This window comes from Podarcis gaigeae, assembly GCF_964106915.1.
Source record: "Podarcis gaigeae genome assembly, chromosome: 16".
In the NCBI taxonomy this organism is placed as follows: Eukaryota; Metazoa; Chordata; class Lepidosauria; order Squamata; family Lacertidae; genus Podarcis; species Podarcis gaigeae.
In genome coordinates, this window is record NC_139693.1 from 3684900 (window position 1) to 3702469 (window position 17570).

The 17570-nt window shown below is 46.5% G+C and overlaps 1 protein-coding gene across 3 annotated transcripts in view; it reads right to left on the reverse strand.

The window, feature by feature from the left end:
• Positions 1 to 17570, reverse strand: part of CERS2 (ceramide synthase 2) — a 48708-nt gene that overhangs the window by 28566 nt on the left and 2572 nt on the right. The gene's annotated exons all lie outside the window — the stretch shown is intronic.

Here is a 17570-nt window from a genome sequence, read left to right on the forward strand (position 1 = left end):
TTCCCAATATTCCTCAATGTCCGATATTTCCACGTCTCTCTAAGTCATAGTCCTTTGCCAGTCCTCTTTAGTTTCGCATGTCCAATCATGAAAGGATTCTGTCTCAAAGAAAGGCCCATTTTTTCCATCCAGATTTTTATATCCAGGAGTGAAAAACTCCAAATTATAATCCTTAAGCTTGTCAAATCTGGATGTCCCAAATGTCCCCACTTTCGACTTAGTCCAATTCTTGTTGTTTTGTTGTTCTTATTGGCCACACTCCTCTTTCTATTTCTTTCTGTCCCTGTTTTCCTGCACAAATGTCCTAATTCCAAAAGTTAGTTCCTTTGCAGAGGCTTGTTGCTCAGAAACAAAACATTACGTCAAGTTCCTTTCATTCCACAACGGATGATTCCATTGTCTTCTTCGGTATACTGGCCTCTGTAGTCATAATAATGTTCCATTTCTGCAGTTTCCCAGGAGATAAAAAATTCTGTTCAAATTTCCAACTAAAACCACTTGTGATATCCCTCGGCTCCTCTAGGTGGATTGCAAAAACTGAGTTCTCTTCCAGATCACATCCATTAGCCCTAGTAACTTTGTAATCCTTATTTAAAGCAATTTGTGTCCAATTTATAACAAATATAACCTGCAAAGTCCTTGTGACATAGTCTCTATCTTGTTTTTCTGCTTTGACAGCTCTTTGACAGCTGTCAAAACTTGCCTTTCTCCTCTCCAAACACCGTCATCAATCGCTCCCGGGGTTCCAGGGGGGGGGGTGTTTTTAAGTCCAAATTCTACTTTCCTCCTCCAGCTCAATCTCATATTCTTCACTCGTGAGGTTCCAAACTTGCCAAAATGATGTTATTCCGATCTTAGTTATCAAATCCTTTGTTTTGACCCTTCTACAATGGAGGGGGTGGCTGACTTCCTTTTTTGCGCCTCCCCCGCTCGCTCCGAAATTTTTAAAATTTTGTCCCTCTTTTTAGTCCAGATTCCAATTACTTACGGGTTGTTCTTTTAGGTCCAAATTTTCAAAGGAAAAAGCCAGCGCTCTCCGCCGGATGGCATGCGGCTTCGCACGGCAGGGATGGCAGAGGACTCAAAACACCACGCTTCTCCCCGGCACCCGATCCTTAGCCTTTAAAAAGGCTCCTTCACGAGTCGGGAGGGCGCTAACGGTGCCAGCCGAGTCTCCATGTCCACGGCCCCCGTGGCCGTGGTTTTTAAGGGTCCCCGCATCGCCGGTGCGGTAGGACCCAGCCCCTGCCGTGCAGGCTCCCTCCGGAGCTCGGAGGGAGTCCGCCATTCGGCGATGGCGCCGACCCGGAAGTCCCTTTCACACTGATTTTGCTGTGTGGTTAATTGGCTAAAAAAAAAAGCCTTTGGCTTGAGAAAAGAAGATCTGCATGTTTAAATGGATAAAAAATTCAGATGGCAATGCCTTTCTGGGTGTATGTTATTAATAATAATAATAATTTTTTTTTATTTATACCCCGCCCTTCCCGGTTCAGAAAACCAGGCTCAGGGCGGCTGACAACAAATTGAAAACATTTAATTGATGCAACAAAAAACCAGCATGAAATACAGTATAAAACGTGAATAACAATAAATTCAGAATTAAAAAATCAATTTAGGGGGGAAATCCATCCAATAAACATTAGATGATCACCAGGGCTAGCTGGCTAAATGAGTCCTATTTGGGCCAGCGAGGAAACCTGTGTGTTGTATTCCACCATCTGTAACTGGTGCGATTATGGGGCATCAGCGGTGGATTTATAGTGGAAGGTCCGGACATCCTTTTCGCTTTTATGAGCTGCGATGATTCCCCAATCAAAGTTAAACTGTGGAACTTCATCACTGCAGGAGGCAGCGATGCTCACCAACTGGAGTGGCGTTAAAAGCGGATTAGACAGGCTCACAGAGGGGGATAAAGCAATCGATGGCTCCTAGCGCCATGGCTGGCTCTGAACAGTTGCTGGACCAGCGGTTCTCAGCCTGTGGGTCCCCAGATGTTGTTGGACTACAACTCCCATCATCCCTGAGCTCTGGCCTTGCTAGCTAGAGGTGGTGGGAGTTGTAGTCCAACACCATCTGGGGATCCACAGGTTGAGAAAGGCTGCTGGAGACTATTGTTCTGATGGAACCTCCAGGCCCAGAGGCAGTCTACCTTCATTCCCAGGTCTTTTGGGGCATCTCACCTGCTTCAGGTACAGGGCTGCTCTCCATCTTTTTAAAACCGCCCGTCCCTGCGGCCTAATCCTCCGGCCCTGGGAGTCCTCATAAGGGAGCTGTTCCTGGAGGAAGAACTGCGAGGGGAGCGACTCCATCAGGCCTCCTTCCACCTGCCTTGCTCTGCTCTCTAGTCTCTGCTTCTCAATAAATATTGTATTGTTTTATATACTGTGGCTTGCCGTGGTTTTATTGATTATAGTTTAGATATTATTTATTGTAACTGTTGAGTCGATTTCTGTTTAACTTTTATATGTTGATATTATTATTTTATACTATTTTAATGATTGCTGAATGTTACATTTTGATGTAGGTTGCCTATTTTAAAGTTACGTTTTATTATCACATTTTTGTACAGTGGTACCTCGGGTTAAGTACTTAATTCGTTCCGGAGGTCCGTTCTTAACCTGAAACTGTTCTTAACCTGAAACAGCACTTTAGCTAATGGGGCCTCGGAGCACGATTTCTGTTCTCATCCTGAAGCAAAGTTCTTAACCCGAGGTAATATTTCCGGGTTAGCGGAGTCTGTAACCTGAAGCGTATGTAACCTGAGGTACCACTGTATTGCATTAGATTGTTATAAGATGTACAGTGGTACCTCTGGATACGAACAGGATCCATCCCAGGGCCCCGTTCGCATCCTGAAGCAAACGCAACCCTCATCTGCGCAGGTTCCGATTCACCGCTTCCGCGCATGACGTCATTTTGAGTGTCTGCGCATGCGCGAGCATCTGCGCGCTCCGTTGCAGAGTGCAACCTGAAAATGTTTAACCTGAAGCGACTTCAACCCAAGGTATGAACTGTATATTTTTTGTTTCTTCAGCTTGTAAACCGCCTTGAGTATTGTAAGATAGAAAGACGGTATGCAAATTAAAAATTATGATGATGAATCCTGCAGCCACGCTCTTCTGATATTAGCTTAAATGATACTGTGTTATGCCTATCTGGAGGGGTTCTTATAAAAGTGTAACAAGGGTGAATTTATTTCTTTTTTTAAAAAAACAGCCCACAACATTTGGGGAATGCAAACTTACAGGATTTCAGCGATGAGCTATGCACAGACGAAGGAGCATGTCTCCCCAAAAACTTTTGTAGGTTGAAGCAGTATCAAAATAATAATAATAATAATAATAACAACAACAATAATAATAATATATTATTCATACCCTGCCCATCTGGCTGGGCTTCCCCAGCCACTCTGGGTGGCTTTCAACAAAATATTAAAATACAGTAATGCATCAAACATTAAAAGCTTTCCTAAACCACCCTGATGCCATCCAGAGTACAGTGGTACCTCAGGTTAAGTACTTAATTCGTTCCAGAGGTTCGTTCTTAACCTGAAACTGTTCTTAAGCTGAAGCACCACTTTAGCTAATGGGGCCTCCCACTGCTGCTGCGCCGCCGGAGCCAGATTTCTGTTCTTATCCTGAAGCTAAGTTCTTAACCTGAAGCACTATTTCTGGGTTAGCAGAGTCTGTAACCTGAAGCGTATGTAACCTGAAGCTTATGTAACCCGAGGTACCACTGTAATATGCTGCTTTTTGTTTTCTGTGTTAAGAAAATCTCCGGATTCTGACAAGAGTCCAGTTTAGCAGGTTTCAATATTTGCAAAAAAAACCCCCAAAACCAATGACACTAAAAAGCATTTTTCAAATGCAGCAAGCCACGCCAAGAGAGAGCGTCTCAGGCCGAGAGAGGCAGAATAATAATAATTATTATTTTTATTCCAGCAAAACAAAATCCTAGAGGCAGACAAAGCCAAGCTAACACACAATTTAACACAGTGTCCCTGTTTAAACAATGCCACTGTTTACAAAGAAGGACCATTTGTTTCCTAGAACTAAGCTCTTGACAAATTAACTGTCCCCATTTGCCCTCTGGAGAGAGGGATATCTTTTAATTTGTTATTTCATTTTATAATGTTTAAACAGACTTGCGTTCCCCAGGGCCTCCGGGAGCCAAATCGCAGAGCCGAGGGCGATAAAGCATTATTATTTTTTTGCGCACGGTCGCAAAGAACGCCGACGAATTTGATACCCGCATCCAGCCTGTCTAGATAGGAAAAGGTTCCTGTGCGCAGTGGAACATTCCCCAAAATGACCCAGGCATGAAAGGAAAGCAGGGAGGGGAGGGGAGAGGGAAGAAAAAGACGCTCCGTTTTTATCAGACATTCCCCTACTTCAGAAACTAGGGCAGGATTGTCTATTGTTGGGAAAATAAAGAGAGGAAGATCAAAGGCACAGATAGTTTTGCTGACCGACTTTGGACAAAAAAGCAGGCTGTTTCCCCCCAACCGATTTGGCGCTAAGTTGCCGGAAAAACAAAAGCAGCTCATTTTTATGATGGGCTCCTTAATGCAAGCGGACGGCCAACCTTGTTCAAATAGGTGCACTATTTGAATTTCTGAGCCAATTCCCTTCCCACTCACTCAGAATAGTTCTGTCCGCCAATGCAAGACACAGACGAGAGATAGCACAAACCAGGGTGGATAAAAACCAATGATTTTTAAAAATATATATTTAAAACTCAGATTTTTAAAAATTAAATTGGATTTTTAAAATAAATTTCGGAGGATAGTTTTCTATTTAAGTTACATGATAGTCCAAAGGCTATTCATCAGGAAATAAGGATTTGTTTTTAAGTTCTTCATGTGTGCTAAAACTCAGTCTAAGTTGTTTTTAATTGTTTAACCACATCGGTTAATAAACATGGATACATATGCTATAATGTTATTGTTTTAGTTGAATAAATTGTTATTAAGGAAATGATTATTTTTCTCCTTCCAATAAATCACAGCAGAAAAGTTGTCGAAATGTAAACGGTTGAGGGGGCGTTTTCTTAATTTGGAGTCCGCCCAAATAGGGGGCGTCTCATACACGAAAAAATACAGTAGATCAAATTTCTTTTACAGAAAGACTCATTCTTGCTGGTATAATCTTAATATTTACCAACCAGATGAAGGTTCCGTTTTTGGAATAATACATTTTCAGAGTAGTTTTTACAGTTATATCAAAAATCACTGATTCAGTTATACTCTTAGAAATATATAGACCGATAACTATGAAATTATTGTGAGGTTTAATAAGTTAATTGTTTATATTTGGACAACTTTTTTGCTGTACCTTTATTGGAAGGGGGGGAAAGTAACCACTTCCTTAATAACAATTTAAACAATGTATTTGACTAAAACAATAACATTATAGCATATGTATCCATGTTAACTGATGTCGTTAAACCATAATAATAAAAAAAACCTTACACTGAGTTTTAGCACACATGAAAAGCTTAAAACAAATCCTTATTTCTTGAATAGCTTTTGGGATATAATGTAACTTAAATAGAAAACTGTCTTTAGATTGATTTTTCCTCCAAAAGCATATTATTTTAAAAATCTGATTTAAATAAAAAAAAATTAAAACTTATTTGGGTTTCGGCACCCGCCATTACTCATAGTGGAAGCCCTTCACACATCCTTCCACATAAGATCAGATCAAAAAAATCTTTATCTACATCAGCCACGAACTGTAGCAATAAAATAAAATATAATGAACTGCAGATAGAGGTAAAAACTATACAAAATACATTTTTGAGGTTTACATCAATCATCAGATAACAGATCTTACTCTAATTGCCCCTGCTAATTATTATTTTTTGCAGTTTTTGCTGTCACCTGATTATCTTTCTTTCCGCGAAACGTTTCCTACCAGCCTGGGGTTGTCTCCCTCTTCTCACTTAGAAGCCCCATAAGATGTGTGGGCAGGGAAAGAGAAGCACATTAGTGCCTTCTATTAACTGCGGCGGCTGCCAAGGGTTGCAAAAGACCAGGTCATGCGCATGAACTCAGGGCCAGATTCAGGTTTGACGAGGCCCTCAGCTCCTGAAGGTAATGGGGCCCTTGATATGTCCAGCTGTCCTTTGTCCACAACAAATTGTCCTGTTTTTTGTGCTGAATACAGTGGTACCTTTGGTTGCGAACAGGATCCGTTCCGGAGACCCGTTCGCAACATGAGCAGAACGCAACCCGCAGCGGCGCGTCTGCGCATGCGGTGAAGAGTGGCGAAACCCGGAAGTAACCCTTTCTGGTAGTTCTGGGTCGCCGCGGGACGCAACCTGAAAAAACGTATCATAAAGCAAATGTAACACGAGGTATGACTGCATATGCTATATGGTAATTGATGGACCCGCTAGGTATCTAAATCCATTTGCCCATGTTGCCCTGTAACCAGACCATGCAGAATGTAGGCACCCTATATATAGAAAGGAGCAAACCAGTGATATTTTAGGGAGCAGGCTAGCAGGAGGGGCCCATGACTTACATCATAGGAGCCTACACAACACAAAACACTGTTGCTGTATGTAGGTTTTATTTTATTTGCTTTTTATCTTATGTTTTGGAAATGTACATCCAGTTTGTTTTTTCCTTTAAAAAATTGGGGGGGGGGCAAGAGAGTGGGGCCCTAAGCTATAGCTTGTTTAGCTTATACGTAAATCCAGCAGACAATGGAGGCGACCGCCTTTGCAGTGTTTGAAATCCAGGCCCCAGGTGAATTTTGCACCCTGCTTTTGGCCCCTTGCAACCAAGCAAAAATCTCTGCCACCTGGGAGATCACTGGATCTGGACTGTTTTCACACACTAATACCCCACCCTGTAGAATTCTGTCCGTTGACCTGCACAATAAGAATGAATTTCGGGAACCAAAAATGAGTGGTCTGTGTCACCATTAAGAAAAACAGGTTGGAATAGGCCTATATATATGAATGAACTTTCCTGGGATCAAGTGACTTTTCTTCTTTAAGTTCGTAATCAAGCTCAAGGTTGCCTTCTGAACTAGCCGGATGTTTAACTGAAAACCAATCGCAGTCAGTCCATCATTTGAAAACTGACTTTCGAGCCCTCTTGCCCCAAAATGGCAACTAGACATTCCGTTTTGTCAACTATAACCCTGGTTTAAGGAGCCATTTGACGCCTGGGCTTATAATCTGTGGCTTACAGCAGTTTCGCCTTCGGGGATGAAGTCAAACCGCTATAGAGAACGATATGAAAAATCTTTTAAAAATAAGAATTGGATAAAATGACAGGAAGGATTCGAAACCTGCAGGACCAGAGATTGACAGAAGATTGGAAGAAATATATGAACTGTTCGAAGAGCAACTGTACAGTGGTACCTCAGGTTAAGTACTTACCGTAATTTGTTCCGGAGGTCCGTTCTTAACCTGAAACTGTTCTTAAGCTGAAGCACCACTTTAGCTAATGGGGCCTCCTGCTGCTGCCACGCTGCTGGAGCACGATTTCTGTTCTCATCCTGAAGCAAAGTTCTTAACCAGAGGTACTATTTCTGGGTTAGCGGAGTCTGTAACCTGAAGCGTATGTAACCTGAGGTACCACTGTAACTAACAAATTACGCTAGTAGGACTACAAGAAGTTTTGTAAGGAGAAATATATGAAATATATTGAGATTTGAGAAACGGAGATTTGAGATATTGAGGAATGAGGTTTAAATGTAATAGTGAGAATAAGAAATGCAAATCAAGTGAACAGATTGGAAAGTTTTCAGATGTGATTGATGGAAGTCAAAAAAATGTATAAGATATAAAAGTATGTTTAGTTATTGTTGGAAATGATATGTTAAAAAACTAGTAAAATTTTATATATATATATAAAGAAAAGAAAAATATTTTAAAAATAAATAGCCATTTACCCCACCCACATCTGCCACTGGCCACGCCCACCATCAGCATGCCATGGGGGAGGGGGCAAGGTGGTGCAGAAGGGACTTTGGCCAATCGGAAGCAGCCATTTCAATCTTGGCAGTTCTGCTTCTTTCAGAGGTACACGCCGCTGATCCTCATGGGCTGGATGAGGCCCCGAGGAGGAGAAAGTGGATGAAAGTTCCCATGTCTTGTGCCTGTTGGCTGGGCACAGGAACTTTGTGAGGGAGACCATTCCTGCCAGCAGCCTCTGCCCGTCCCGTCCCATCCCATCCCCCCCCCCCATGGAGCAATCCCCAAAAGGGTTTCAATTGCCAGGTCAAATATTGCGCAGACCTGCTTGGGAAAAAGTTTCAAGGCGTTTGCGTTGGGTGGGGAGAGAAACAGAGGACGGCAAGTGGAGGTCGGATTCTCCTTGCAGGGCGGCTGAATTCTGTTTTATCTTTTAAGCCTTCAGTTCAGAGGGTGGGAGTCCGCCAGGGCTCCTCGACGGTCATCTTGCAATTTAGGAAGGCGGGGAAATTACCGTATTTTTTGCTCTACAAGACTCACTTTTCCCCTCCTAAAAAGGAAGGGGAAATGTGTGTGCGTCTTATGGAGCGAATGCAGGCTGCGCAGCTATCCCAGAAGCCAGAACAGCAAGAGGGATTGCTGCTTTCGCTGCTCAGCGATCCCTCTTGCTGTTCTGGCTTCTGAGATTCAGAATATTTTTTTTCTCTTTCTTCCTCCTCCAAAAACTAGGTGCATCTTGTGGTCTGGTGCGTCTTACAGAGCGAAAAATACGGTATGTGCTTGCCATTGCTCTTTCCAAAAGATGGCTGCTTCAACAGATCGGGCAGATATATTACAGTGGTACCTCGGGTTACATACACTTCAGGTTACATACGCTTCAGGTTACAGACTCCGCTAACCCAGAAATATTACCTTGGGTTAAGAACTTGGCTTCAGGATGAGAACAAAAATCGTGCTCCGGTGGTGCGGAAGCAGCGGGAGGCCCCATTAGCTAAAGTGGTGCTTCAGCTTAAGAACAGTTTCAGGTTAAGAACGGACCTCCGGAACGAATTAAGTTCTTAACCCGAGGTACCACTGTACTGTATTTTCCCGTGTATAACATGCCCCTGTGTGTAAGACGCCTCCTATTTTGGGGGACCCAAAATTAAGAAAATGGGGGGAGATTGCCCAGAGTTGTTGATATTTTGGGGGGAATTGATGAGAACCGCTCACCCGCCTGAACAACGCTTCCTATCACACGCAACCAAAAGGCCACCAAATGTCGGACGACTCGCAGCCAGCGGCCGCCAAATCAAATCATTGACGCAGCCACCACTAACCCACACTACCACCGCTGACAATCTCCAGCTGGCAGCAGCAACCAGTCACCCGTCCCCCACACAGCATTACCCGTGTATAAGACGGCCCCAATTTTTAAGCATTACTTTTACGTAAATAATCCTCGTGTTATACATGGAAAAGTACAGTACAGTGGTAATAATAGTAATTTATTATTTGTACCCTGCCCATCTGGCTGGGTTTCCTCAGCCACTCTGGGCAGCTTCCAACAAAGATTAAAAATACACCAAAATGTCACACATTAAAAACTTCCCTGAACAGGGCTGCCTTAAGATGTCTTCTGAATGTCAGGTAGTTGTTTATTGCTTTGACATCTGATGGGAGGGCGTTCCACAGGGCGGGTACCACCACCGAGAAGGCCCTCTGCCTGGTTCCCTGTAGCTTTGCTTCTTACAATGAGGGAACCGCCAGAAGGCCCTCGGCACTGGAACTCAGTGTACTGGCTGAACGATGGGGGTGGAGACGCTCCTTCAGGTGTACTGGGCTGAGGCCGTCTAGGGCTTTAAAGATCAACACCAGCACTTTGAATTGTGCTTGGAAACGTCCTGGGAGCCAATGTAGGTCTTTCAAGACCGGTGTTATGTGGCCTCGGCAGCCGCCCCCAGTCACCATACCTCGGGTTATGTATCCAGAGGGATACGTAAACTTTGGGTTGCGAGTGCAGCAAAACCGGAAATGTGTACTTCTGGATTTTGCCGTGTGCACATGCGTAGAAGCGCTCAATCGCGCCTTGTGCGTGCGCAGAAGGGCGCCACCTGGGTACGGACGTTTTGGGATACAGCCGGACCTCCAGAACAGATCCCATCCATAAATGGAGGTACCACATAATTTCTTTTTTTGAACAGCAGGCTCTGCTTTTGGGACCCGGGAGCAAAACAAGAGCACTTCTACCATGGGTCGGCCTCGTCGCCGCAGCGGCCGACTCAAGTGTTTTGAAAAGGGACACTCAAAAGCAGATCACGAAGGTGCGTTTCCCACAGCGACAGGCCTTCTAAGGGCAACTGCTCCTGGGCATGGAGGCTCCACTATCCAGACGGGAGAGGAGCCCTTCTGAAGGGCCTTCGAGTTCAGCAGCCTATCCTGATATGGGTTCCAAAGAGGACAAAGCTATCAAAATCTGGAGGCTGCCTGTCCGAGTTGGTAGCACAGGGATGGGGGGAGCCTTAGAAACACAGAACTGGAGAGACAGGAGAATGAGGAGCTGCCTCCAATTGAGTCAGAACATTGCTCCATCTACCGTATTCTTCGCCCTATAGGACGCACTTTTTCCCCTCCAAAAATGAAGGGGAAATGTGTGTGCTTCCTATGGGGCGAATGCAGGCTTTTGCTGAAGCCTGGAGAGCGAGAGGGGTTGGTGCGCTGGAGGGGTTGGAGTTCCCGCTGGACTCCCAAGGCTTGCGGATAGCAGCCTGCATCCCGAAACCTGGGGAGCACTGCACAGCACATCGCGGGCTTCAGGCAGATATCCGCAAGCCTGGGGAGCCCGGCGGGAGTTCCCCCCGGGCTCAGAAGGCTTGCGGATAGCAGCAAGCTCCGGGAGCGAAGGCAAAGTTGCGCGCAACCTCGCCCCCGCTCCCAGAACCGTTCTGGGGGCTGGGCGTCCCTGGGCTTCCCTCACCCCAGCCCCGCAGCTAAAAAGGAACCAAGACAGCGAGCAGGATCCATCCCGCTGGCTCTCTTGGCTTCTGCCAAAGTCACGCGAAGCCTCTCCCGGCTGAAGAGGTTGTGCAGGGCTAAAGATGGATCCCACTAGCTGTCTCGGCTTCTTTGCTCTTTGGGGCTGGGGGGGGAAATATTTTTTTTTCTTTATTCCTCCCCCCCCCAAAAAAAAACCCTAGGTGCGCCCTTTGGTCCGGTGCGCCCTATATAGCGAAAAATAAGGTAATTCAGTTTTGTCAACACTGGCTGGGAGCGGTCTGCAGAGTTCTGGATGGGGGAAACACTGACTTACCTGCAGATGGCAGGTTTTTTACCTGAGACCTCCGGCACGCAGAGCTGATGCTTTGAGCCACAGCCCTCCCCTTTTAAAGAAAAAGCCCGGTTCTGAATCAAGGGCTAAATTAAAATGCAAAGAGAGAAGAGCTTTGGGTGAGTCAGACCCAGAGGAAAGCTGACAAGGGGTCGCTCTCAGCCTCAGATAGTGAAGACGCCAGAGGTTGAAGCTGAGACCTTCTGCAGGCAACGCAGGTGCTCTAACCACTGAGCTATAGCACCTCTCTTCCAAACAGAGCAAGATTCCAGTCCTCATGAGTCTGGGGACATAGCTCTCTGACTGCCCTGCCAGGAGATTTCAGATATTATAGTAATAGATATTATTATTATCGGCAGAGAGCTGCAAGAACACATTAATTTGGCCCAGAGGCTGCCAACTGGCAAAGGCCAGCACGAAACGTAAAGCTTTTCACCTTCAAAGGATGCTAGACTTAATTACCTGCGCACAGCAATAAGAGACGCAGCCAGCATCCATAAGACTTATTTACATCTGCTCACCAGTGCCAACAGAAAGAGAATTTGTTTTGCAATAGGCAATATTTGAAGCTGGCGAAGAGAAGGGCCCCGAGAATGCAAGGGCGTAGGATGCTGGATCAGGCCCATGAGGGCCCATCGAGCTCAGGATCCTGTTCCCACAGGGGCCAAGCACATGGGACAACTGGAATCGCAAAAGCAGAACCCAAAACACAGAAGCAGCACTCTGTCCTAATGAGATCTATTGTCTCCAATGGTGAATTTTGCAAATTTGGCCTTTGCAAACTGGCAGCTGGCGACCAAGAGTGGCTGAGGGCTCTTGACTTTAGCGCCTGGTGCAGTCAAAGTAGGACGGGGGGGGGCAGGGGGAAGCACAGGTAAGGAGCCCCATTCAGCAGAGACACCCCCCCCCAATCAACACAGTGCTAACCGATCACATTTTGAAGTAATGCACACCCATCTCTTAAAACTGATTGGGTAAACAAGATTGCTGGGCTCAACAGGGCCCTCATCCTCACAAGGGGCACTCATCCTGCCCTCCAAAGCACCTGAGCCGATTCCGCAAGCGCCGCTCCATCGAGAGGCAGTGTGGCGTAGTGGTTAGAGGACTGGGCCAGGATTTGGGAGGAACCAGGGTTCAAGCTCGGCCATTAAGCTCGCCGAGGGAGCCCTTGGGGGCCCCAGTGACTCTCCCTCTCAGCCTCGCAGGGTTGATGTGGGGATTAAATGAGGCGGCGGAGAAACCACGCTCTTTGAAGGAAAAAAGCAGGCTATCGAGGCAAACCAATCGGTAAAATCCCAATAATAGCCATTTGCAGTTGCCTTACCTGGAGGGAAGGGGAGGAAGGACACCTAATGGCCTTTTTCAGACACGGGAGGTTTAGGAGTGCGGAAAAATCCATACACAAAAAGCTTTGAAACTTGCCCTTCGGGTATTTTCCCCTCTCCCCCAACCAAGATCAGATGCAAAAGCAGGTAACTGAAGCCAAATCCATTAAGAGCATTAAAGCCTTACTGCGATCAAAGGTTTGCCACCCACCCAAGCACAGCGTAGGCTCAAGAAAACCGTCCTGTTATTTATTCCCCGCGTCCAACAGATCTGCCACCAACTACTTCAAAAAACGCCTGCTTCTCTAAAGGCACCCTTTTTCTTTTTGCAGGGAACTCTCCAAACACTCAGGGACATGGGTGGCACTGTGGGTTAAACCACAGAGCCTAGGACTTGCCGATCAGAAGGTCGGTGGTTCGAATCCCCGCGACGGGGTGAGCTCCCATTGCTCAGTCCCTGCTCCTGCCAACCTAGCAGTTCAAAAGCACGTCAAAGTGCAAGTAGATAAATAGGTACCACTCTGGCAGGAAGGTGAACGGCGCTTCCGTGCGCTGCTCTGGTTCGCCAGAAGCGGCTTAGCCATGCTGGCCACATGACACGGAAGCTGTACGCCAGCTCCCTCGGCCAATAAAGTGAGATGAGCACCGCAACCCCAGAGTCGGTCACGACTGGACCTAATGGTCAGGGGTCCCTTTACCTTTACCTCCAAACACCCATCCACACCTAAGACATACGAAGAGGCTGCCGGGATCAGGCCAATGACCCCTCTAGGCCAGCCTAGGGCTCTTACAGTGGCCAAATCTCCCTGGGAACCGTGACGCCAAGATAGACTGCCCCTGGGCGTGGAGGTTCCATTAGAACGTGAGAAGAGGCCTTGCTGGACCGGGACAAAACACACCATCCCGTTCTCACAGTGGCCAGGCAGTTGCCCATTTGGGGAAGGCCACAAGCAGGACCTGGGCACAAGAGGACTGTCCCCTCCGGGGACTTCATCAGCTTCGTTTGCTCACCTTTCCCCTGAAGCAAAAAATAAAAAGACCCAGATGCTGCAAGCCTTACTCGTAGTTGCCCCATCCTAAGATCACTTCTTAGAAATCACCTTGCCAACAAAGGTCCGTATTGTTAAAGCTATGGTTTTCCCAGTCGTGATGTATGGAAGTGAGAGCTGGACCATCAAGAAGGCTGATCGCCGAAGAATGGATGCTTTTGAATTCTGGTGCTGGAGGAGACTCTGGAGAGTCCCGTGGACTGCAAGAAGATCCAACCTCTCCATTCTGAAGGAAATCAGCCCTGAGGGCTCACCGGAAGGACAGATCCTGAAGCTGAGGCTCTAAGACTTTGGCCACCTCAGGAGAAGAGAAGACTCCCTGGAAAAGACCCTGATGTTGGGAAAGATGGAGGGCATAAGAAGAAGGGGACAATGGAGGACGAGATGGCTGGACAGTGTTCTCAAAGCTACCAGCATGAGTTTGACCAAACTGTGGGAGGCAGTGGAAGACAGGAGGGCCTGGCGTTCTCTGGTCCATGGGGTCACAAAGAGGCGGATACGACTAAACGACTAAACAACAACAAGATCACTTCCACACCAGGGGTGCTGGGAATCGCAGCTCTGTGAGGGGGGAAACTACAGTTCCCTAGATTCTTTGATATGAGACCTCGGCAGGGCTGGCTTACCCATAGGCGCTAGGGGTGCGGGGCACCCGGGCACCAGGCTCTCAGGGATGCCAGGCTGAGAGTGTGGGGCTGAGATTTGGTGTCTGGGGATTGAAGAGCCAGGCAGAAAAAAAATTGGGGGCGCTGAGCAGTTTTTTGCACCCCAGGGATGCGGGTGGCGCTGTAGGTTAATCCACAGAACCTAGGACTTGCCGATCAGAAGGTCGGCGGTTCGAATCCCCACAACGGGGTGAGCTCCCGTTGCTCAGTCCCAGCTCCTGCCAACCTAGCAGTTCGAAAGCATGTCAAAGTGCAAGTAGATAAATAGGTTCTGCTCCAGCAGGCAGGTAAACGGCGTTTCCGTGCGCTGCTCTGGTTCGCCAGAAGCGGCTTAGTCATGCTGGCCACATGACCTGGAAGTTGTACACCGGCTCCCTCGGCCAATAAAGCAAGATGAGCGCTGCAACCCCAGAGTCGTCCGCAACTGGACCTAATGGTTAGGGGTCCCTTTACCTTTACTGCATATGCCCTGGGGAGAGTCATTACTGAGGATCCCCTGTGGCTCAGCTCAGACCCACCAGTTTCGTGTTGTGGGCCGTTTTGTGGATGTCCCACTTGAGGTCAGATGGGCCCTCTCTCCCCCTGTTGAACTTCTGAAATCCAATGAATACTTATTATTATTATTATTATTATTATTATTATTATTATTATTATGGCAGGCTTTTATACTGGAGAAAGCGTAACCACCTATTGGTGGCTAGGGGAACTGCAGCATGACGACAGCCTTACATTTTTTGTATATAGGCAGAAAGTAATATTGTACATCCTTCTTCGGAACATTGTTGGTCCATACTTGGTTGTCTTTGCTGACAGCTTCTCAAAGACCATGCACCACACTGAGAGACTATATATACAGTCTGGCCAAGCAACGGCTGGTTTTCAGAGAGCTGACAGGCCGAATGTTTCCAACTGCCTGTCACAGAAAACTGATTGCCTGCTGGCTGCCAATAATTCAGCCAGCCTACAGTCTGGACGAAACACAGACACCTAAGGATATGGCCAGGTATTCACTAAAATGTGGAGGCTATGCCTGGCTGTTTGACTTGAAAAGAGTTTTCGGATTTATTGGGAGTGCAGAAGACATGTAAGAGTAGAACGATAAAATTCCACAAATTGTGTAATATGGATTTGTAATTGTTTATTTTACGGGATTCTTCTCTAAGGTAAGGACAGGCATATTGAAAGATTGATGATAGTAAAGACTAGTCATTCTGGGTGTTACCTAACTAAGTTCTACTTCGACTCATTAATGGACAGTAATTAGGCACATGAGTAGGACTAACGCTGCATCCAACCCAGTGATAATGATTATTAATCAGACTGATATGGATATGGAATGTGGATAAAAATGTTATACTGAGGACTTAATTCCTTAAGATGAGGGTTTCTTGTGTAAAGGATGCTTGATGGTTAATCATATAATAAGGATTTGTCATTATGATAAGTAGGGTAACCACAACAAATCCGTTTTGGAAACATTTACAAATACAATGTTGCATTGTAGGTAATCCGAAGGAAATTTGCACAGTGTAAAATCCAATAAAAGAAGATGAGTTCGTGCTAAAATAAAAAATAAACAAACAAGTTGCCCCCTGCAATTGGAAAACCAGGTGACTCGCCCTTGCCAGTTGCTTCAGAAATCTTCTATTTCTATGCTAAATTCTGCCAGGTTCTGGGGTGCAAAGCCCAGTCTTATCAAGGTAAATTTGGGATCCACGCAGTCCAAGTTTTGAAATCAGCAACAGGTCACAAGAGAAGCTTTAGTGCACAGCTCAGCCTTGCCAATAATAAGGGCAAGTAAGGGCAAGTAATGAACGGCAAGTGATGGTAAACCCCAAAATCACTTACCCTAGAAAGCAATGGATAAATATTTCAAGGAAACCGGATGTGGGGGAACTTTGGCCCTTCAGAGGCTCCCAAACTACAACTCCCATTAGTGCCAGCATGCATGGCCAGGCATGAGGATGGGAAACGTAGTTCAGCGACACCTTGGAGGGCCAAAGGATCCCTGCACCAAAGTATATAAATGCACAAAACAAAACAAAGCACTCCCAAGGGCAGGCACCCCCAAACTCGGCCCTCCAGATGTTTTGGGACCACAATTCCCATCGTCCCTGACCACTGGTCCCGTTAGCTAGGGATGATAGGAGTTGTAGTCCCAAAACATCTGGAGGGCTGAGTTTGGGGATGCCTGCCCGAGGGTGACTCCTACACAGAGTAGACCCGGCGAAGCTAATAAATGCGGTTAATTTCAATCTACTCTGAATGGGAGTCCGCTGAGTGCAGTCCCACGCCATAAAAAAATGAAGTTATGGCCTCGGCCTGCGCAGGCCTGAAAGCTAGCAACTTCGGGGAGTTTTTTAATCCCGCAGCAGAAACATTTTTTTAAAAAAAATGCTAGTCCACGACTATGATTTAATCCTACGCGGCGACTGGGCAAAGGCTGTTGCACGCCAATATTTCTGTTTTTTAACCCAGCCTTTCGGAAAGTCAGAAAAGCAAACAGAGGCTAGATTCAGGTGTGCCATATTCAAACGCATGCACCGCTCTCCTTTCTGAAAACCCCGGAAGGGAAAGGCCTTAAAAAACAACAACACAACTATCGGTTTAGTTTGGACAGACCTGAGGGTGCCGCAAATGTACTTTCGCAAACAGAAAGGAAGGGGGGGGGGGAGACAGGCCTGCCATTGCCACACTCAAGAGGGGGGAGATTTTTCCCCACCCAGATCAAGGATCATTAACTGGTTCCGGGATGCCAGGGTGCCCTCGATTTGCAGGGGGGGGGGGGAGTTGCACACATATACATCAGGGTGGCAAAGATTTGGTGTAGGCCTCAAAAAGGGAGACTGGCACTTCCTGGATCGAAGAAAAGAGCGGAAGAGAGAAGGAAGGGAGACTTTGGGGCAGGGGTCAGCAATCTTTTTCAGCAGGGGGCCGGTCCACTGACCTTCAGATCTTGTGGGGGGCCGGATTATATTTTGGAGAAAAAAAGTTATGAACAAATTCCTATGCCCCACAAATAACCCAGAGGTGCATTTTAAATAAAAGGACACATTCTACTCATGTAAAAACACGCTGATTGCCAGACCGTTTGTGGGCCGATTTAGAAGGCGATTGGGCCGGATCCGGCCCCCAGGCCTTAGTTTGCCTACCCATGCTCTGGAGGGAAAGATAAACCAATATCCTACAGCGATGAAGCACACTTTAGAGAGGCATGCCAGGAACCTCTCCCAAACTCTGCGCGGTTATGTGTAAACATGGCTTTAAGACACAGGATTCTTGGATAAAGCTG